This window comes from Triturus cristatus, chromosome 10, assembly GCF_964204655.1.
Source record: "Triturus cristatus chromosome 10, aTriCri1.1, whole genome shotgun sequence".
Taxonomy (NCBI): domain Eukaryota; kingdom Metazoa; phylum Chordata; class Amphibia; order Caudata; family Salamandridae; genus Triturus; species Triturus cristatus.
This window is the reverse complement of record NC_140593.1, coordinates 629,110,487-629,133,892: the sequence shown is the minus strand read 5'-3', so window position 1 is coordinate 629,133,892 and position 23,406 is coordinate 629,110,487.

The following is a 23,406-nucleotide window of genomic DNA, read 5'->3' as shown; positions in this document are numbered from 1 at the left end:
GTGGATTAACACAGAGAAAATGCAAATGTGGATTAACACAGAGAAAATGTACACACACTGAGAAAGCTTATACCATGGGTCTTTTGAAAATACACTACACAGAAAGGGCACCAGGTATCCAGCACGACTGCAACTGCGAGATTTTACAAAAATCCTCATGGTAGGAGAAACAAAATGTATGGAAGATTACATATTAACCACCTTTGGCGTTGCAAGTTATACATCTACAAATAGTTATCTGCCATCACGTTAAAGGGAAGACCCAACGAACACTGGTAGTTGTTTTTTGAGTTCCTGTTTACTAGTAACCTGAAAGTTGCCCGGCCATGTTTACAACTAAGTAGCATTCTTCCTGTCCCTACAGCTGAGCAACCTATTCATATCAACAGAAAAGCACAGCAGGGCAGTGATCTGAAACTGTGTGGGAATCACTGCTGGTCTTGCTGTTGTCACGCAGTAAACTGTTAATGGCGGTCGCGCCCTTGACACGCAGCAAAATATGAATTGGAATCTTGAGAGTTTGTGGGATCTGTTCAATGAGGCGCTGCATTTGTGTTTACTGAGCATTTCAAAGGCGACAGCCAAACGCGGCAGTGGTCGGTGATCTTTTGTGACGAGCGGCGGTTCATTGAGGGATAAATACAAGCACATCAAATATCCCTAAGAGTGCACGGCTTATCAGAGCGGAGGAGGCTTGGTGTCTGCTGTCAGCTGTAGGCACGCAGTATCGTGCAGGCGGTGGGGGCAGAGGCAAAGCGAGATTAAACAAGGGCTGGGCGAGAAGGGAGGGGGGAATGTGAGCAACAGAGGAGCCCGCAAAAGTGAAAGTGATCGTGTTTACGATCCCCACGGAGGAAAGACACATGGCGCTGCGCGCGTGCACGTTCACGTGCACTGTAGCTTTAGGCCACGGCAGCACTTTGAGAAGCCCAGATATAAAATGTCTCTTCGAGCCTTTGGCTCGCGAGACCTAAAAAGAAATAAGACTGGTGCACGCAGCAGAAAGGTTCCATTGGCCAGTGAATTCCCCCAAAATTGAGCATCATTACCCTCTACCTTTTCATTTTCCTATTATTTAAGCTTATCTGTTTCTAAACAAATAGTCCCTTTCTCTTCCATTCAAAAACCAGTGACCGAGAGCAAAAGAAAAGTCCTATTTTGATGAGAGGTACCAAAGAGAGGATGGTCACACACATTTTCTCTCTGATGTTCAACTCACTAACACTTTGTACAGAACAAATAGCCACAAATGATCTCAGATAGGGCTGAGCTCATGTAATAGATAATCTACTGGCCCAAGACTATTGTCCATGGCACCTGGATAATGAACATGAGGTACCTCGCCTACAAGGAAAAATCTCTTTAGAGGCCACCGTAGCCTGATGTGATGTCCACCAAGGATGTCACTCCATACATGAATGATGGTATGGTGTGCACAGAAAATGAATTAATCATTGACACTGCCCTGTCTTTTTTGCTTCTAACATTTATTCTACATTATTTAATTTGAAGGAGCACTTGTGTGTGCAATCAAATGCACCAATGACATTTGGGAAGCCCACTACATAGAATTAAGGGGCATATTAACAATGCGGCGATAAAAAATTATCGCCGCTTTTCGGCTGAAAACGGCCGCAAAAACGGCGATAATATTTTATATTTTTTATAATTTTATTGCCTTATCAGCAAAGACACGCTATCGCGTGTTTTGCTGATTTTGCTCCCGTTTCCAGCACGCCTAACTTCGCATCGCTAATGAGATGCAAAGTAGGCGTGTCTGTGGAAACAACATGGGTAAATATCGTGAAGGCAGCTTTGTATATTTACAATGCGGGGAAGCGATTATTTTAATCGCGCTAAGTATGCCTTAACGCAGGAATTTAACGTCTGTTAAATTCCTGACTAAGGCATACCTAACATGGGAGGTGGATTCATGTGATACGACCACAGGGTCGTATCATCAAGCATATCGCCGTTTTACATGGAACATCGCTGGAAAACCAGCGATATTCCATAGAAAAGGGCGCTATCGCTGAAATATACATCGCCATGGCGATAAGCGTTGTTAATACAACGCTAGCCTGGCAAAATATTCCAGCGATAGAAAAAAATGCGTAATACAAGGTCAGCGATAATTATCGCTGCCTGTTGCAAATATGCCCCTAAGTATCTTTCCTGCCTGTTATACTCTGGGGATCTTGGCAAAAGCAAATGGGATGGAACACTGAAGTTATCAGCACTTGATCACTCATCCGATCCCCTTGGAAAAATGTTGATTTGAATATGGCACCTGTCAAGGCAGCAGAGATGTAAACTTATTTGGATTCTCATTAATCCAATGCAAACACATGTCTTCATGTGGGATTAGCTGTTGATCATATATTTCTGAAATGATCAAATACCTCTCATCTAATATGTAAATTATGATTTGACTTCTTTCCGTCTCTGTCCTTGTCAGTTTCTCTCCAGGCGTGGTTTTATTGCACCCAAGGGATTTGAATCAACGTCCCTCTTGTTTTATATATGCCATATTGGAATCTAATCGCAAATTTCTCTCATTTTCCTGACCCGAGGGTTTTTCTGGCTATTTTGGGTTTTTCTTTTAGTCTTTCCTTTATATTCCTGGCTGTCTTCAGAGAAGGGAATACTTTGCTTGTAGCCTGAATGTTTCCATTTCATAATCCCACCGCATCTTGGCAACAGCAGATTTTCCTGCACCGCATAAGCAAGGGCATGCACCATCACACATGACGCAAAGACCTCAACCTTGTAATACGTCTACACCTGGCATTGGTTTATGAAGTACCGCGTCGCTGCCAGTGCCTGAATATTAGCGGATTCCTTTATTTATGTACTCTTGGGCTGCTTTGCATGAGGTCGTTCTTTGCTAAAATGCACTTCGCTGGGCTGTGACAGACCACAAATGGTAAAGTTAACTTTTACAAGATGGAGACGTCAGTGTTTACAATAGTCTTTAAATAACTATGAAACATGACTTTTTGCTAATATTATCATAAGAATAATAAAGAAACTGATTAAGTTCAGAATTGCCCTGGCACAGTAAAATTAGTGTACCTTACCATGCATTGGCGATGGCCATCTTAAGCTTCGAAAACAGCAGTTGAAAAACATGTTTTCTTGAAAATCCTGTTTTTTCTGACAGGCTCCATGTTATATATACTCTAGTGATGTAACCAGGCACTGTGCCTGAGAAGGACTTGAATGCCGTCATTGGGAGTGTTGTGTTGTATCCAGTAATTCTATGTCTGGACCGGAGGCTCCGATTACGCTTCTCATTTCTTTGCATTTATTACACAGCAGCCAATAAAAACACGTTTTTATTCGTAAACTACAAATCCCATGAGCACTAGTTGTCCAATAACCATAGAGAGTACCCTATATAAGGTCTCACAGAGGTAACCACTTCTGCAGCCATTTAATGTTTTCCCTTACTACTCCTTGATGCTGTAGTGTATGGGTTTAATCTTAAATTGGATTATTGCTGAATAATGCTTAGAGAACTGCTTATATACTGCATGTATTGTACTGTATTGGTCTTTTTTCATTGTCATTGTTATAAAGGAACCGGCGCTTCTTAGCGCACGTTGACAAGTGCATGCCCGATACTTCATTGTTCTCCTTAATTACTCTATTGAGGATCGTAATCAATCGGAAGCGCTTTGGCCTCCCCTGCCGGGCATTTTGTGCCCACGGCAGTGTTCAGGTGGAGCGGGAGTTTGGGGGCGAGGACCGCACCTCGCTCGATCGTGCAAAGTCCTCTTTCGTTGTTTGAAAGGCGGCCGATACCGCGTATGCGCGGTGGCCATTTTGGTACACTTTGTCTATCGGTGTACGTGAGTTTGGCAAGAGCGGGAAGACGCTCAGGTTTTAAATATGTTTTGTCCTGTTTACAGCCCCCGTGAAGCCCAACGCATTGCTATTGTGGAGGGCAGTACAATTGTGCATAGGCTCTGCCTAGAGAGGCTTTGACAAGCCCTCCCTCCACCACAAAACTGATTTTGCTTGTCTGGCTTGCCTGGGGTTGTTCCTCTCCTTCCTTGTCTCCTCCATATTATCGAGGTATTCTTAGATTAGATTGCAATAGTGACCATTACCTTTTGCTTGCGCACAATGTCCGACTTCTTTTTTGAAGAAGACTATTTGGAGGAGGAGCCTTCAGGCTCACTGGAGCAGGACCTCGTTGAAGCCTTAGATGCAGGGGTGCAACACTCTGTAAATAAAGCCCTAATCAGGGAGATTGCACCCCTCAAACGCCACTTAAATAAATACGCGCTCCAGCAGGGGTGGATCCCTCCAACAGGGGCTCGAGCACCAACTGGTGGCAAAAAGGGTTCCAATCCTCACACAGAGGAATTTTGCTCGGCTCTCCAGAGCCTTGGCGAATGATCATGAATATACTGCGCCAAAGGAGTCTACTGACTCCATTCAGGGAGATAAGGGAGACTCCTCATCAGACAGGGATTCAGAGGAAGATGAAGCGCCCAGACCGGCGAAGAAATCTAGGAAGGAGCACCACCTTGAGGCTCCCACACAGCCTAAGATCCTCACGGTTGAACTGGCAGACACTGTCCACCCTAATTCCACCGCGTTGCTCCCGTCGCAGGAGGTGGCGGATTACGTGCAATGGCACCTCCGATGTCCCTTTGACACGGACGTCAGGGCACGACTGAGGTCGGAGTGCCCAAGGCCGGATCTAGCGGTGCGAGTTGCGGAGACCCCCGAGGTGGATCCTACAATGATCACCTACTTGAAAAAATATGCAAAAGACCCCAAGAAAGGCATAGACCGCGCCTGGCGGTCATGCCAGGATAAGCTATTAGACTTATCAGGACCGCTCACCAAAATGCTCGAAATGGGGTTTCAGGCCAAAGAGTCCGGATCTCAGATAGACCCAGATGCCCTGATCGAATGGACGCAGCGGGCAGTGTGCCAGTTGGGCAACATCAAGTTTGCCATGTCGAGTGAGAGGAGGTGATCTATCCTCCTCAAGTTGGATCCTAAGCTAGCGGACGTGTCCTCCTCGGAGGCGGGACCCGTAACCCAGGGACTTCTTTTCGGACAGCCTTTCTTGAAGGAATTAACAAAGTTTGTGGCCACCTTTAGTGGCTTGGATAAGGTGCAGGAGTCACTCATGTGCACCTTCCACCCGGTTTTCACCAGGGCCGGATGAAATCGAGGGCGGTCGTTCGGCCGTGGATACAATCAAGGCGCCCCACGTGTCCATCAGCAACAAAGAGGAGGATATCAGGATCATAAGTCCGGCAACTCCTCCTATCCCACTCGAAGAGGAAGGAACCGTTTCCGAAAAGGCAGATTTGGTGGCAACCAGGGCAACCATCAAGACTCCGGAAATACAGGTGAGTCTCATTCCATGTTCAGAAGCGGTTCTGGGGGGACGGATTCAATCTTTCCTACAGGTCTGGCAAACGATCTCGCAGGATGTTCGGTTCAGGGGTACAAACTGGAATTGTACAATACTCCCTCCCAGAGTTCCCCTCCCCCTCCCATACATTTTTCCCCTCAAGATCAAAGTTTCATTACAGATGAAATCCAATCCCTCCTCGAGAAGGGAGCTATCGTTGTCACACAGCCCCATCCTCATGGTTTCATCAGCACAGATTTCTTAGTCCAGAAAAAAGATGGGCGGATTCAGATTGGTTCTGAATCTGAAAGAGTTCAACGGGTGGATCATTTATCGACACTTCAAAATGGAGGGCATCCATTTGTTATGGGACCTTCTGCATCAAGGGGATTAGATGGTCCGTCTAGACCTGAAAGATGCATATCTTTCAGTGCCCATCTACGCTCTGCACCGGTGGTTTCTTCAGTTTCTCTAGCAGGGCGTTTGCTACGAGTACAAAGTCCTTCCCTTCGGACTTTCGTCAGCACCTTGGTGCTTCACGAAACTCCTGCCCCCGGTCATGGAATCGTGGAGAGCTTGAGGAGTTCGCTTGATTGTCTATCTAGACAACATCATTATCATGGCCCGTTGCCCTTCGCCTAGTACTCGTGCACCTAGAATGGACCATTGATTTGCTTCAGAGTCTGGGCTTCGTGGTGAATCCTCAGAAGTCCATTCTGTCCCCCACGCAATCTATAGAATTCCTGGGTTTTCAGGTCGACTCTCGGATCTGCCAGCTACTCCTTCCCGCACAAAAGATCAGAGGAATCAAGAAGGAATTGAGATTGATTGTGAACAAGCGGATTGTATCCTTGAGGTCGGTAGCCCGAGTGGTGGGCCTGTTAGCCTCAACGATCCAGGCTATCTTTCCGGGACCTCTGCATTTTCGCGCACTCCAACGTTTGAAGATTCAACATCTCTGCAAGGGCCTCGGATATGCAGAACGGATTCCTCTTTCCGAGGAAGCAAGGTGGGAAATGTTGTGGTGGTTGGACCACATGGAGTCGTGGAATGGCAGAGCCATATTCGGATCCAGTCGCACGATAGTGGTCGAATCGGACGCCAGCTGCTGGGCCTGGGGATCCCACTGCAGTCCGATTTCGACAGGGGGTCGGTGGTCTCCGGAGGAGCTTTCCCTACACATCAATTGTCTGGAACTGCTGGCAGGCTCATTTGCAATTCGCAGTCTCTCCCCACAGAAGCGGAATTGCTGTATTCTATTACGGATGGACAACGTATCGGCAGTCCGCTACGTGAACAAACTGGGGGGAACGAGGTCACGGATTCTTGCAGAAATCGCCAAGGATTTTGGCACTATTGTCTGCACCACAAAATATCAGTCGTGGCGGAATATCTCCCGGGGCGCAGCAACGAGGTGGCGGATTGACACTCTCGGTACCTACGCAATTACAGCGATTGGAGGCTTCATCCACGACTCTTTCGCTTCCTGAATCAAACGTGGGGTCCTTGTCAATTAGATTTATTCGCATCTTGCCTGAACAAATAACTTCCGAAATTTTTCATTTGGCGTCCGGACCCAGAGGCGATCGCCTCGGACGCGTTCCTGCAGGTCTGGCCTCCCAGCCTTTGCTATGCCTTCCCGCCATTTGTAATGATACCCAGAGTCCTGGCGCAGGCCAAGCCGTCAGCAAACGGAGCTTCTTCTAGTCACTCTGATGTGGAAAGCACAAGCTTGGTTCCCGGTAGTTCTAGTAATGTCTTGTGCTATGCCAATTTTACTTCCACAGACATGGAACCTGCTGCTGGACCCTCACAAGCAACCTCATCCCTTGGTAATAGCAGGGCTGCTCCCTCTGGTTGCATGGTGAGTTTCAGGGATAGATGGGTGATCCCTGGCTTTTCGAGAGACGCTAACGCCTTCATTAAACAAGCATGGTCCGATAATACCCACAAGTGGTATTCATCAGCATGGAACAAATGGTGTAGCTGGTGTGCTCAACGGGATATCGATCCCACTACAGCAAATGTCTCCATGGTCATGAATTATCTGGCTTCCCTGGCCTCATTGGGTCTCGCATACAGAACGGTTAATACGTTTCGGTCTGCAATATCGGCGGGACATGTCCAACTGGATGGCAAACATGTAGGTGAACATCCCTTGGTTTGCAAATTGCTTAGAGGCATTAGGATGGTCAAACCTCCGTGTCTAAAGTACTCGTTCCTATGGGACGTCACAGTGGTTTTACGGTTTTTAGAAACCTGGCCTGCTAACAAATATCTATCACGCAAGCAGATCTGCTCCAAATTGGCCATGTTGCTATGTTTGGTCTCTTGCAAGAGAGTGTCTGATATCCGAGCTTTGGATTTGGCAGGTCGCCGTTTCTCCCCCGAAGGGGTCACTTTTACTATCTCCAGGCGTACCAAGTCCACATCTGTTTCATATCCTAGTTTTCTGGATAATCTGAAATTATGTGTGGTTCAATGTCTTAAAGAGTACAAGGTGAGTACGGATGAGTTTTGTTCTAATATGCAAGGTCAACTGTTTATCGCCTTACAAAAACCGTTTCGTCCAGTGACCCCAGCCACCTTAGCTCGCTGGGTGGGTTGGCTCATGAGCGAAGCAGGCATTGATGTTTCTAAATTTGGGGCTCACTCTGTTCGAGGGGCAATGGCGTCTAAGTCCTTTGCGCTGGGAGTAACGCTCACCGATATACTGACTGCAGCTGATTCGTCCACCTTTAAGTCTTTTTTATTATAAACTGATTGTGGATGTAGCATCCGTAGTGGTGACAAGCATAATTGGAGCCTCCGGTCCTGACATAGAATTAAAAATTTGCAAATAAGTCCTGACAAGAATTTTCAATTCTATTAAGGACACGGAGGCGAGGATTATCCTACCCAAGGTTATGTATTAAACTGAATCATATGTCATGAATTTACAGTGATCACTGTCAATGTTTCTTTTGATTGTACTATTGAACTATTTCCCACCCTGATTTTTGAAGGTATTCATGTTTTACGATGATTCCTAGAGTGACCTTTATTACGCGATTTTCTCTTTGTTTTCAGATACAAATGGCAAGTGAGGAGCTCTTCCTCCTTTTACAATGGTTCGTTGGGAGTGTTCTTCCTCCTTTGAGGTTTTGCGGTCGTTCGCTGATCTCAAGACACGGAGTTTACTCCTCGAGAACGGAAGTTTCCCTGTTGGACTTCAAGATGTTTGGTTATTGTAATGGATTTTCTGGTCATGGACAGTGTTCGCGATTGAATGGTTATCTCAAAGACTTTGGACTTAATGGTTTTCAAAAAGAGTCAAGCAAAGAAAGAGGAAGTAGTTACCTCTGTGAGACCTTATATAGGGTACTCTCTATGGTTATGGGGCACCTAGTGCTCATGGGATTTGTAGTTTACGAATAAAGAAGTGTTTTTATTGACTGCTGGGTAATGAATGCAAAGAAATGAGAAGCATAATCCTCGCCTCCGTGTCCTTAATAGAATTGAAAATTCTTGTTACGACTTGTTCGCAAATTTTAAATTCTAATGCACTGTTACCGAATGGGAATTAATGTATTCACTGAGTTTGCATGCCATATTAGAGCATGAGCAACAACACATGATGGAATAACTTTAAGTTTTAAAATCATGGCTGCAGTAGGCATAACCAACTCTAAATTTCTCCTCGACTCTAAAGCAAGTGGTAGCCAGCAGCTCAGAAATCACCTATGAGCAGTGGCAGTTCGTGACCCACAAAAAGACTGAGTCAACATCAATACAATTAAAACGACAACATAAATACAATTTAAAAAACATGCAAATAAACATTTGAAAATGAAAAATAAAACTTTCACTTACCTGAGCCTGTGGCACGTCCTTGGTGTCCTCTTGTGCCCGGCTCCAGACCGCTCTGAGCGCGAAGTCCCACAGCTCCCACAGATCCTTATCCAATCCAGACACTGCTCTCATGCTGCATGAGATAAGTGTCTGGATTGGCTGAAGCAGGATGCCTCAGCGCTCTGAAGAGCACTGAAGGCCTGTGCCTGCTTTCCAACCTGGCTGTCTATGACAGCTGGGTTGGAGGGGTTGAATTGCGCATGTCTGTTTGGCTGTAATAATGTAGCCGAACAAACTGACATGCGCAATTCATACTGAAGTGGCCACTCTTCATTGCTGCCAATCAGTAGCAATGATCACTGGCCCTGCTCTACCCTCTCTGTTCGGCAGAAAGCTGGAAAAATAAAAGGGTATTAAAATCCTTTTATTACCATTTTATTTTTCCAGCTTTCTGCACAGCAGAGTGGGTGGGAGGGCAGCACACCTCCGCTCTAATGGGGGAACCACAGCTGCCTATGAGGTCTGTAAGCACACAGGGTCCGATTCACAAAGGGAGTTCTTCGTTCATGCAGATTTCCACCTAGGAGTCGTCGAAGGCCCCAGGCCAGATTATATTTACCAATTCTGGGAGCAACTCTCCACCCAGTAGTAGGATTTTTAAGTCTCCACTCCCTAAAGCAAGGGAGACTTATGACCAAAATGATACCATAAAGTTAATAAAGGTAATTTCACGACTGGCTTTCTAGTCTATACCTATACGCAAATATCTCCACCCGGAGGTTCATGAATAGCATATCTGAGTATACAAAGTAGTACTCCTATAGGTAGTTCCTATATTTTAATGTCACATCCTAAGCATGGTTGAAACAGGTTTGTCTTTAATATCCAGTCCAAGCTCTATGAGCATGTGACGATGATGGACAAGCCAAGACATGGCATGTGCTTTCACCCCAGGAATTGATGCAGAATTAGTCTTACCACATGCACACGCAGAAGATGTGGTTAGCTCTGTAAATGTTGCTTTCTATAGTCAGGTGCAAATCTCCTCACCTAGTCACGTATGAAGTCGGCACAAGCTACATCACTCACAGAACAACATGCAGACTACCGAAGCACATTTCCACGATCGGTAGACAAAAATAATGCCGCTACAACATACTATCCAGCCGGAGGTTGTTGAGCAGACTGTATAGTTAAAAAAAAAGCCTAATCCAGCACAGCAGGAGAAGGAAGCATACTAGGAACTAAGAATCCTCTCAATGTGCCAGTCACCGAGATCTGCTGGATGTGGGCAAAATCAATTCGAGTGTAGCCTTATATCTGAGGGCAATATTGGTTGTTAAAGGCCTTGAGCCCATGGTATAGGTCTGAAACGCAGGCAAGGACCTATAATGAGGGAGAGGGCCTTTAACAACTGGTATAGCCTGATGTAGAAGGGCTATGAGGATATTAGAACATTCCACCCACTTAGGCTGAAATGCTCTAAATTAAAAAGTGAAAAATAGAAATTCAAACACTGGAATGTTGGTGCTGAAGGCTTATACCACCCAATATTAGCCCTGAGCCACTTCACTGTCTTCAGTGGAGCTCTCAACATTCAAATGCTCTAATATAATATTAATATTTGATGGCCAAGTGTCCCTCGGCACAGCCTTTCCACCCTTAATAGCAAGTCTACATATCTGCAACTCGTTTCTTTCCATCATACAATGGCTGAGGAGTTGCCACAACCCACATTTTCTCACATAGTCTTGCAGGGCATCAATTCCCTGCTCCAGGCTGTTGGCCCATGCAAAATATTCCTAGTGATCCACAGACCATCAATCAATTGAGGCCAAATTCTTCGCACTTTACAGTTTCTGTGGCTACATCCCATGATTCTGCAAGAGAGTCACTGGGTCTCTTTCAAAGACTAAGGGGCATATTAGCAAGGGCAGTATCGCCACTTTAGCAGCACTTTTTGCCACTAAAGCGGCAATATTTTTATCGCCCTATCAGCAAGCTGTCGCTAACAGCTGTTAGCGACAGCTTTATGGCGAAAGCGACCGTTTTGGGTGCCGCTTTGCATTTCAGCGTTATTTATCGCTAATGACATGCAAAGGAGGCGTTCCCATCTTGAAAGCAGCTGAAAGCAGTCGCAAACACACCTTCTGCCTATTACCAAGGCCCGCGAAGCAATAAAAAAACGCACGCTAACCGCGTTTATCGCTGGATTTTAACACCTGCTAAAATCCTGATTTAGCCATTGTTTTCTATGGGAGGTGGATTCTACGGCTGAATCCTCACCTGCCTATTCGCAACCTTTTCCTTAGCGATGGTAATTCATCGCTGGAATTCCCGCGTTATTGCTGGAGAATCACCGCTATCGCTGGTTTATTATCGCCTTGGAGATAAACATTGATAATAACGCGTTATCTCTGCGATGTATACCAGCGATATAAAATACAGCGCTAAGCGCGCTTTGCGGTAATTATTATCGCAAGTCCTTGCTAATATGACCCTAAGTCCTTTAGTCGGTGACTAGATGAGGACCATTTGGGAGTTAATGTGCATCCTCAGGCTCGACATGGATTCCCTATGCATATGAACAAGACTGAATGTCACATCGTTGTTGAGTTTTAGTTCATTTTTCGTATACATTAGATGTTCACTCCTCACACCTGGTAGGGGATCAGAGCTACTGAGGTTGCGTTGAAGTGACCTGATTCTATTCAATAAACACTCAAAGAGATACAGTCCGTGAAATTCAATTGATGGGTTTACCTTGAACTTCGTTTACATAGTCCAGAGGTTACCATATATATTATTTTTCATATTTTGATGATCAGTCTAATTTTTGGCTTGGTATTAGTGACTGGACACATCTGAGTACATTTCCGAATAGTAATCCCATCTAACTCAGTTTCCCATGTATGAAAATAATACACTGATTGAGAGAGACTGCGAGTCCATGGTTATGGTCATATGCATGAGTGTACACATGAGTGGGCAAAGATCCATAGAGTTCAATTAGAGGTACCCTGGACAGCAGCTGCTACTCATGGTTTACTCTTTGTACCCATGGAACAGCTCGTGCCAGTCCTGGCCTCAGGGCTCATGAAGGTAGCAGCAGCAACAGAAAGTATCCAGTGCTTTAACTACCATTTACTGTCCACAGTTTTCTTTCCTGTACTTTCTGTTAGCTTCTCAGCAGCAAATATGAGGCGCCTGAGCTACTAATGATGGGAGAAGCGTTCATCGCTGTGATGTCATCAGCGGTCAAAGGGTGTGCAGCGTCACTTCTGCTTCTTATGGCCCTTTGGTGAATCAACGTCCATTATGTTTTGGAGATTTTGTCTAGTGCCTCATTGCTGCCATCTTTTCAAAAGTGTTAAATGAATTGAGAATCAAGTATTGGGCCAGTCTAAAGACATTGAACACTGAGGTCTTCCGCATGCGTACAGGACAGATTCACGTCATCTTGTTCATCACGTTGCTCAATGCTCATTCAGTAGCCTAACACATTGCATATGACAGCAGAGTACACACAGTATGTCAAGACGTGTCCCATTAATCAACCCGTCAGGATGCTCGATTCTCTCCCTTCACCCTTGGAATTTCAGAGTCCTACATTTGCTTTTGCCTTTTCTGCTAGAAGGCTGTCCTAAACCTTATCAGAACTTTATAATTCCCAGTCAGAGGATACTAACGTGGCCACAGACTTTCCTAGGCTGTCGCTTTCATCGCACCCAACTATGCGGGTATCCCCTCAAGAGTGGGGTGAATCTCCGATCAATTATAAATGGCCTGATGTTCTCACAGCAAGAAATTCAGAGTGAGGAATTCTGGACCCCATTTTACCAGCAAGAAGATCCAGCCAGCAAAGCCACTTTGCAGGCACCCAATGCACCCTCAAGAAAAGGAACATATAATGCTCCTACCTTAAGGGCCACATGCTCCCCTTCCCTAATTCACCCTTGCCACCGACTGCCCTCACCTGCGTCTCTGCCCATGCACACAGTTACTACCTACTGAGAAAAGTAGGTGGTTAATCCCCAAGGAATTAGAAATTCCACTGAGAAAAACAGTGTGCACTGTTATTCCCCATTCCATAGAGTTTAAATCATAATGGGAGTATCTAGGTGTGAAGATACCAGCCAGCATCATAAATTCCAGCGACCTGGTATCCCTCCACCTAAATCCTCACCAGTAGCAACCGGATCCATAGGACATTCAAATGTGGTGAAGTCTGAGGAGATAGGACCTGGTAATCCCATGAGGAATTTGAGTATCTAGTACCAGTGAACCCATGGTTAGTATGGGATAAACTAACTAAGAGGTGGATTTTCACTACTGGTAGGCCTATGCAAGAAAAGGGTATTTAGGTAAAAATGAGCTTGATGGATGTTCATTATTATGCACCTAATTTGGTGAAAGGCATCTTAGTACTGGCAGAGATAGGAGGGAAAAAGGCATGCAGTACTGGTAGAGCCACTGCAACACAATTCATGACTGGAAGACCCTTAAGCAGGAGAGATATTCATCACTGGTAGACCCATGTCAGTGATGGATATTTAGCCCTGGTGAATATACCATTAGGTTGAGTATTCAGTCCTGAATGAACCATAAATAGCACTGGTAGAAGTGTAAGCAGCTTCGGAATTTAGGACTGATGGAAACACAAGCTGGAGAAATATTTTGTATTCGTAAACTTATATTTGGTGTTGGTGCTAAATGAACACCAAAGAAGAAGGTTGTTACTGAGTATTTACAGACCCACACACTGGATTCATATCCGGTTCTGGTACACCCATGAGCAGTAGGTTTTTGTAAAGCCACAAGAACCCTTAGCCCGGTGGTTATTTAGTAGTGATCAGTCTATGAACGAGGTGAATCTTCAGTGCTGCTAGAGCCATAGCTAAGATCAGAAGAAAAAAATGGGGGAGAAAGTGGTCATTGCTCAACTGCAACAGTACATATGTATGCAGACGAGGTTGAGGCTGGCTTACACCCCGGACACAGCTTAGAACTAATAATGGATCATTTCCTCATCATGCTAGATGAAAGTGATTTGGGGTCTAGTCTTATTAGATCTATCAGCTGCCTTTGATGTTGTGGATCATCACATTTTGGTTTATAGGTTATCAGATATAAGAATGAGCAGCCTATCCCTAAAGTGGCTTCAGTCTTTCTATACACATCGGTGAAAGGAAATGCAACTTAGCACCGTGGAGTCAGTTAGGGGATAGATAGGCAGCCATTTTCGGATTCTCTCAAGATAAAAGATTTTACTTGTATCGCTGTTAGATCATCTCTGGGAACATGGACTGTGGCCTCCTGCTCTTGACAACTGTTTCACTCCATGAAGGTGGTAAGGAACTTCGGAATCTTAAGGGGCACAAATCTAGACTTCATTCTGCATACTGATTCAGTGATTAGAGCATGTGTTTTTCAAACTACCCACCTTGGAACAAATCTCCTCCTTGCTTTCCTTTACTCAAGGATTATTGTGGTAAATACGTCTATCCAATCCCAGTTATATTTTTCAAACTCATTTTTTCTGTAGCTTCCCAAAATGAGCATTTACAAAACTACAATCAATCCAAACAGCCACAGTAAGACTCATTTTCAACTTATAGAAAGTATGAGTCTGTGTTGGGAATGGAATGTCCCCTGCATGGTGTACTATCCTGTTTAATTTTCCTAAGAGCCAGACTGCAAGTATCAGGCAGTCTGTTTTTTTTATTTTAGCCACAGCTTGATGGGATAGATCTATCCCTTGACATGAGTGAGGTCCTGGACCTGACCTGTAACCTGGTAAAGTGGTATGCCATGCATGTCCTCTTTGGTCTCCAACCTGACAGACACAGAGAACACCATACCCCCCCCCCCCCCCCCCAAATAAAACTCTGCAACACCCTCTAAAACTACTTCCACAGCACGATTGGCACCATCTACAACAATTTCAACCTCCAATCCACCACCCTCAACCTCAACGACATCAACAAACCAGTGAACACCAGCCAGATAATCACCAACTCGTCTCCGCTCACCAACCAGACCACCACACCAGGATGTCATCCATCCACTCTGGCGCGCCCACTGATCCCAGTCCTCACCACTTCTTTAACCTAGGAATGAACCCAATCAGCACAGAAATCCCCGGCATCCTCAACACTTCAATCAACACAGCAACCTCAGCGATCTCAAAAATTATTGACAAATCTCCCTGCTCCCCTACCCGGCCATAATACTCGAGAAGGCCATCAACCAACAACTCACTGAATATCTGGAACAAAATCACCTACTGGATGCCTTACAATCAGGATTCTGTGTGAACCACAGCACTGAGACTGCACTGATTGCTGCCACAGACAACATCAGAACTCTCCTCGACTGCAGAGAAATGGTGGCCTTGATCCTCCTTGCCCTCTCTGCGGCATTCAACACTGTCTCCCACAACACCCTCATGAATATTCTCTACAACATCGGCATACACCAAGACGCCCTCAAGTGGATCCCCTCCTTCCTTACAGGATGCTTACAGAGTATCAGGCTGCCTCCCTTCACCTTCACACCCAAGGACATCACATGCTGTGTACCCCAAGGATCATCCCTCAGCCCCACCGTATTCAACATCTCCCCTTATCATCTCGCTCACCAAGGACCCCACTAACGCCAAAACCAACTTCTCCATCACCATGACCAATGTAGCCAACTGGTTGGGAGACAACAGCCCCAGACTGAACTCTGACAAGACACAGGTACTGATCTTTGGGAACAACACCTCTGCCTGTGACCAGCTGAACTTCGAACAACTCCAGCACCAACAGACCATGTACTAGGGTTCATCCTCGACAGCCAACTGACCATAAAACAACAAGTCAACGCAAATCGCCACCTCCTGCTTCCTCACTCTTTGCATGCCCCGCAGAATCTTCAGATGGATCCCAGTCAACACCAGAAAGGCCTTCACCTTTGTCCGCGTCACCAGCCGCCTTGACTAAGGCAATGCTCTCTATGTGGGCATGTCCATCCAGCTCCACAGAAGACTCCAGATCATACAGAACGCGGCAACCAGACTCATCCTGGACCTTCCCAAACAGTCACACATCACCCCTCACCTCAGAAATCTCCACTGGTTCCCCATCCAGAAGAGATGCCAGTTAAAGAGCCTCATAAATGCCTACATGATCAAGGACCATCCTCCATCAACCATCACCTGAAATTCCATCAATCCTCCAGACACCTGCGCTCCTCCTCTCTCGCCCTCGCCCACATCCCCCTGCATCCATCGCAGCCATAGCGGGGGCCGCTCCTTCACTTACATTGCTGCCAAGACTTGGAATCACCTGCCCCTCCACCTCCGAATAGCACACTCCCTTGCAGAGTTCAGAAAGAGACTCAAGACCTGGCTTTTTGACAGAGGCACGGCATCCTCATCGCCCAGATACTCCTAGGGGTGACAATGCAGCGCTTTACAAATGTTGATTGATTGATTGAACTCACAGTGGACTATGGTCCCTGTCACAGGTTTAGGATAGTGGTCTTCAAATGTTTTAATGTCGCACCCCCCTTGTGTAAAAAACATATCTGCAGGCTCTCCAAAACAACAGTTGTTTCACAATTATTTAAAAAAATACTTATTTAACAAGTCAGACATTGCAGTTATGTCCAGTAATCCCTTTTAAAATACAATGAAATACATGATTGCCAACAACCCGTGGGCAGCCTGTCTTCCTAAAGTGTAAAAGTCTCCACAGTGTAATCCTTCATTACAAATGGGAGGGGAGGGACTTAGCAGGTTATTTAGAGCTCCTTCCAGCCAGAACATGAGTGACAACAGATGTTATTTGTGGCCCATCACAGAGTGGCTCGCTGCCACTCAGTTTTCTTTCACTAAAACACAGCACAGTTCTCATCATAATGCTCCTCTTGGCCAGTGCCTTTCGGCCCCCTGAGATCAATTCGAGGCCCCTTCACGGTGGCATGCACCCCAATTTAAAGACCAATGGTTTAGCGTGCAGAAGGGTGGTGGCAGCATTCTTTGTTTTTTAAACCTTTAGTTGATACCAGACCTTTTCATCTGTGTTACTGCAGTGAAGGTATGTTGACCCACTCATGTAATGTACTCCCGCTTCTATGCACTAACCCAGACCCTAGCGATAACATCTCTGGTGTTTGTTACGCATTTGCATGAGTGTCCTGTGTGTAACATGCATTGTGTGTATGAGTGAACCAGAGTCAAAGAAGCATGTGGATTCTATTTTGGAAGCCAGCCCATACTATTTTCATGTGCTCAAATTTATGAGGTTGTTTTCCAAGGGAGTGGAATTATACTGACCTGAAGTGCCAGAGCAGGCTGACCCCATGAGCTGTGTGGGTCTTCCGGCTGAGGAAAGACTGAGGAGAGCAATCTGCATGCACTAAATGATACGGGCTGCAGATTCTCTATGAGGTCTATTGCCAGATGAATCGCAGACAGCGGCCATCACCACGTCCCAGGAAGACAGTGTCCCAGGCAGATCATGCCACAAATGAGAAGCTCATGTCGGGGCAGAGTTTGTGCCAGCGCAAAGTTGGACCAGGGCAGAGTGTACCGCTGACAACCACTCACTGAAGACCTGGGGCAGGGTCCTTCACCTGTCAGAACCAACACCTGCAGCTGAGAACGTTGGAAGATTGCTTCTGTTGGAGTTCAGCTTTGGGACTCTCAGGTCCGTGGATCATGCCTCCAGCAAGGCTCGTAACGCCCATAGGGCTCAATGGGCCTCACCCCCACCAGTTGTGTGTGTCAGCCCGGCCTGAGACCGCTTCCTGGGCACACACACAGACAGTTTTTGAGCTGCTGTTTGCTGGCTGGTCTGGCGTCTGTTTAATTGCAGCCGCACCCTAGAACTTCACATGTCTTTAAAAGACCGTTTACTTGTTAACAAGGCTTTGTTGTTTTTCAACCCTTCTTAGAGCCCCTGCATCTCCATTCTGCCTATTGCTGGAAGAATTTCCCCCCTCCGTAATTTGCCTCTAGTTGCACCTCTGCCTCCAGCCAGTGTGTCTCTTCCAGAAGGAGTGCAGGCAGATGGACACTGCAAGCTCCTGCTGCCTGTGCTGGACTTGAACTCTGAGGCTCGATCTGGGCGACACTTCACTGGTTGCCAGTTCACAAACAGACTGTGTTCAAGTCCGCGTGTATGGCATAACTCGAGTCAATCCATCTGACTAAGAAATTAATAAAATATTTACTGGGGCATGCCATAGTGATCTCAAAATTAGGCAATTTTTGCACCTAGGAAGGTTTGAGAGACTGAGTGGCTGAGACTTTAGAATTCAGGCTGCTGAGCTGCGAAATTGTAATCCACTGGGCACTTGTTCAGAGGCTTCTCTCCTTCAGTTCAAGAAGAGAATGATAATATGGCTATTTTCCCAAAACACAATATTGGGATATATTTTGCTGATTTAGTTGTTCTACTGTGTCACCTTCACAGTGTTTTTTTAGAATCCCTAGGCAGTACCATGAGACCTTGTGAGAGTAATCTGATGCATTGGTATAATAAATAAATATAACCACTGTATTCATTACTTGTAGGCAGGGCCGGACTGGGAACCAAAACCGGCCCTGGCAAAGTGCTCGACAGGCCCCCCGGGGCTTGGGGGTGCCGCCGAGCTCTTTGCCAGGGCCGGTTTTCCGCCAAAACCGGCCCCCACCCGTGCGGCGCACCGGGGGATTGCCCGGTGCCCGCTACGGCCAGTCCGGGCCTGCTTGTAGGTGGGAGGATGGATATCACTTCATACAGCACATGTATACATTGAAGGGACATCTCTGCTGTAATGTCTCTGCAGTTTCATCACTGGGACTTGGTAGCACTGCCATGCGTGCCAATGGCATCTCCTAGGTGGTGTGATATTCATTGTGTAAAAGGATGGTAAATAAAGGCAAAAACTATAATTGGCGGTAACAGCATATTAATATGCTATGATGGAATAGACCATAAATGTTCGGTGGCTGTTGTTTTACCCATGACTTCCTGAAGAAAGCACTACAATGGATAGGGAAATGTTCTTAATCACATTGGCTCCCAACATTGTAAACACACACAATGTATTGTTGTGAACCCCCCAGTTGGGCCCACCAGTTTGGGGGAGGATACCGGGTTAGATCTCCTCATCCCCAAGGGGATGATGCAAGTTACACCCTCTTTGGAAAAAAGGAGAATGTTCTCTATGACGAGTTAGGGTCAACCTCAAGCATTAAGATGGTGTTATGAGTAAGACAGTCCTGCCAGAGAAACACCATCCTGTAGCATTTTGTCTATCTATCTGTCTGTCTCTGTCTCTGTCCCTGTAGCATTCTGTCTATCTATCTATCTGTCTGTCTCTGTCTCTGTCTCTCTCTCTCGCTATCTCTCTGTCTCTCACTCTATATATATATATATATTCACTTAAAAAACCATAGGTTTCACACATGTTATAGTTAAGTGGACATTTCACTCGTAAAAAAACAATTAAATTCCCCTGTTATAGTTAGTTCAGATAACTATAACTCGCGCGCCCGCAATCCACTGCTCATGACGTTACATCACTCATGAAAAGATATGAAAGTATGCTGTTCCTAGAGAGAGCTATTGGTGAACAAAGAGATGTATGTGTCCCCGAGGTCAGGAGGAGAGTCCTCCTTTAGGAAAAAGACCCTCACACACCCGGCAGACTAGCTGTCATATGTCGTCAGCATGTGGCCCAGATGTTAAGTGTCATCATCGGGTCTGCTCCGAATCGGGGCGGCGCTGCAATCCCCGATCGGCGACCCCAGTGGCGCCTTTTTGTGGAGATCTTTATTCCATAGTTGCCGGTGGGTGAATGCAGGTGAGGGCCTTCAAGTGAGGAAGTGTGTGGTGAGAGGAGTGTATTAAAAATAAGTAGTGGGGAACCTAAATAGTGTTTATTAAATGACGGGGGTCCCACTCTTATTCTAAAAACAATAGAGTGCGTAATATAACAGTTAAAATGACTGTTTTACGCTGTGGTCATAAATGGTCATTTAATAAACACTATTTAGGTTCCCCACTACTTATTTTTAATACACTCCTCTCACCACACACTTCCTCACTTGAAGGCCCTCACCTGCATTCACCCACCGGCAACTATGGAATAAAGATCTCCACAAAAAGGCGCCACTGGGGTCGCCGATCGGGGATTGCAGCGCCGCCCCGATTCGGAGCAGACCCGATGATGACACTTAACATCTGGGCCACATGCTGACGACATATGACAGCTAGTCTGCCGGGTGTGTGAGGGTCTTTTTCCTAAAGGAGGACTCTCCTCCTGACCTCGGGGACACATACATCTCTTTGTTCACCAATAGCTCTCTCTAGGAACAGCATACTTTCATATCTTTTCATTTGTATCTGGGCTATGTATGCTGGACCTGTCATAAACAGCCCCTGTTCCTCCTCCTTTTGAGAGTTACATCACTCATGACATGGTCAGTGGCATCATTCATGACATCACTGATGACATCATCCTTGTGATAGAGTGACGGTCGCGCGAGTTATAGTTATCTGAACTAACTATAACGGGGGAATTTCATTGGCTTTTTACAAGTGAAATGTCCACCTAACTATAACATGTGTGAAACCTATGGTTGTTTAAGTGAATTTGCAAGGTTTTTTAAATGCTAATTCCTAACTATAACGTGTGTGAAACCTATGGTTTTTTAAGTGAATTTGTACGGTTTTTTAAATGCTAAGTTATGTATGTATTATTATATATATTTTTTAAGGTTTTTCACCGTGCGCGCACCGCGCGTGCACCCCGCGATTGAAAAAAAAATATGTTTTTTTCACCATTCGGGGTCCTTCAGGGACCCCCTGACAAAGGCTAGGGGGTCAGGAACTCTCTGCCCTGCCCCTTTTTCACGTTCGCCACCTCTCTTTTTCAGTGTCGCACCCAAAACAAACAAAATGGCGGCCGACACTTCCTGATTTCGACCGATTCGAACGTTGACTGACATGTAACCACCAATCAGAATTACGCTCGCCCACGTAAGGGTGCGCGCACGGTGCGCGCTTATAGATATTTATGTACTTTTAACTGCAATTTTCTCAGGAACTACTGTACAGATTGACTCCATATATGCAAAAGGCACATGCCTGACCTGAGGACTACCTCTCTGCCAAATTTCAAGTAATTCTGTTCAGCAGTTCGGGCTGTACCTTCGACTAAAGGTCCTATGGGAAAATGCATGGAGAAAACGCGTTTTGGGACCCCCCTTTTTTCTCGGCCCCCGCTTGACGAATCACCCCAAGACTTTCAGGGTAGGAGCTGAGCATTAGTTTTGAAAATTTTGCGAGGATTCATCAACCGGCGCCAGAGTTATTCAAAATAGAATTTTGAGATTTCCTATGGAAACTCGGTCCTAACTATAACTATCTACTGGCGACCGCCAGTAGATAATATATATATTCACTGAAAAAACCATAGGTTTCAGGGGCGTTATAGTTAGCTGGACTTTTCACTCGTACAAAACCATTGAAATTCCCCCTTTATAGTTAGTTCAGCTAACTATAACTCGCGCGCCCGCAATGCACTGCTGATGACGTCACATATTACATCACTCATGACATGGTCAGTGACATCACTCATGACATCACTGATGACATCTCAAATGACATCACTGATGACATCACTGATGACATCATCCAGTGAATGTGTGTTTTTCTGAAAATTACATATGTTTTATATATGTATATCTCAAGGTCGATGGAAGAATAAATGGGTATATAAGTGTCTAAATGGATGATTTGTTTTTGAAAAATTGATTGTATAACTGACTGATTAAGTGTAACTTAGTGAATACATGGCTTAGTGAGTAATGTTTAAATATGTAAATATCTGTATCAGTCTCTCACTTTGTGTATAAGTGGCTGCATGGGTTGGTGAGTAGCTACATGAGTGTCTATATAGGTTATTAGTTGGTTTTTTGAGTATCAGTATGAGTGTCTGAGTGTCTGTATGGTTCAGTGGGGGGTATTACGTAGTGCATAGGTGCATGAATGAGTGACTCACTGTTTGTATGTGTTGAAGACAGCATGTGTGCAGGACTGTATGGGTGGATGAGTGTGTGCATGGGTGTGTTAGTGAGTGAATGGCTGTCTCAATAGTATCTTTATGAGTAACTACATATGTTTTAAACTAGTATATGTGACTATTGGTGTATATAAGTGAGTATATGTGAGAGTGAGAGATTGAAAGAGTTCCTGTATGAATAAGTATGTGTTTCTATAAGTGATTGTTTAAAAGACTAAGTATGTGTAAGTTTCTGTAGAGGTAAGTGTGGTGGTGTGTGTATAACTGTATATGCAAGTAAATGGATGTTTGATTCTTTATTAGCATGAGTGACTATGTGTGTGAGTAACTCTATGGATGAGTGGCGTTGTGTAACAGGATGTATAGGTGTATGAGTACATATGATGAGTGAGTACATGTATGAGTGACTGTATAGGACTGTTGGTGAATGAGTGGACGTGTATGTGGATCTTAGAATTACTGAATAGGTTGTTGTAACTGGTATTGGTATGTCCATTGTTTTGAACATTTTAGTTTCTATTTTTGAATGTGTGTATCAAAGGTTATATTAGGGGGAGAGGAGGTCTGCCACTCTATCACAAGGATGATGTCATCAGTGATGTCATTTGAGATGTCATCAGTGATGTCAGGAGTGATGTAATATGTGATGTCATCAGCAGTGCATTGCGGGCACGCGAGTTATAGTTAGCTGAACTAACTATAACGGGGGAATTTCAATGGTTTTGTACGAGTGAAAAGTCCAGCTAACTATAACGCCCCTGAAACCTATGTTTTTTTCAGTGAATTTTTAAGGTTTTTTAAATGCTAATTCCTAACTATAATGTGCCTGAAACCTATGTTTTTTTCAGTGAATTTCAAAGGTTTTTTAAATGCTAATTTCTAACTATGCCTACAGAGATAGGACATGTGAAGAAAGACGAAAAAATGCACAGAAAGAAAAAAAAGAAGTGCAGAAAGAAGCAACAGAAGTCCTCAAAGACGAAGAAAAGTGCAGGAAGAAGGATAACGTGCAGAAAGAACAAAAAGAAGAGCAGAAAGAAGCCTTGTTGCAAAATCATCCTGTACCCTCAACTTTTTCAGACGGATACTGGTGGCAACTGAGTCTGACTAACCAGTCCTAGAGCCAGTGC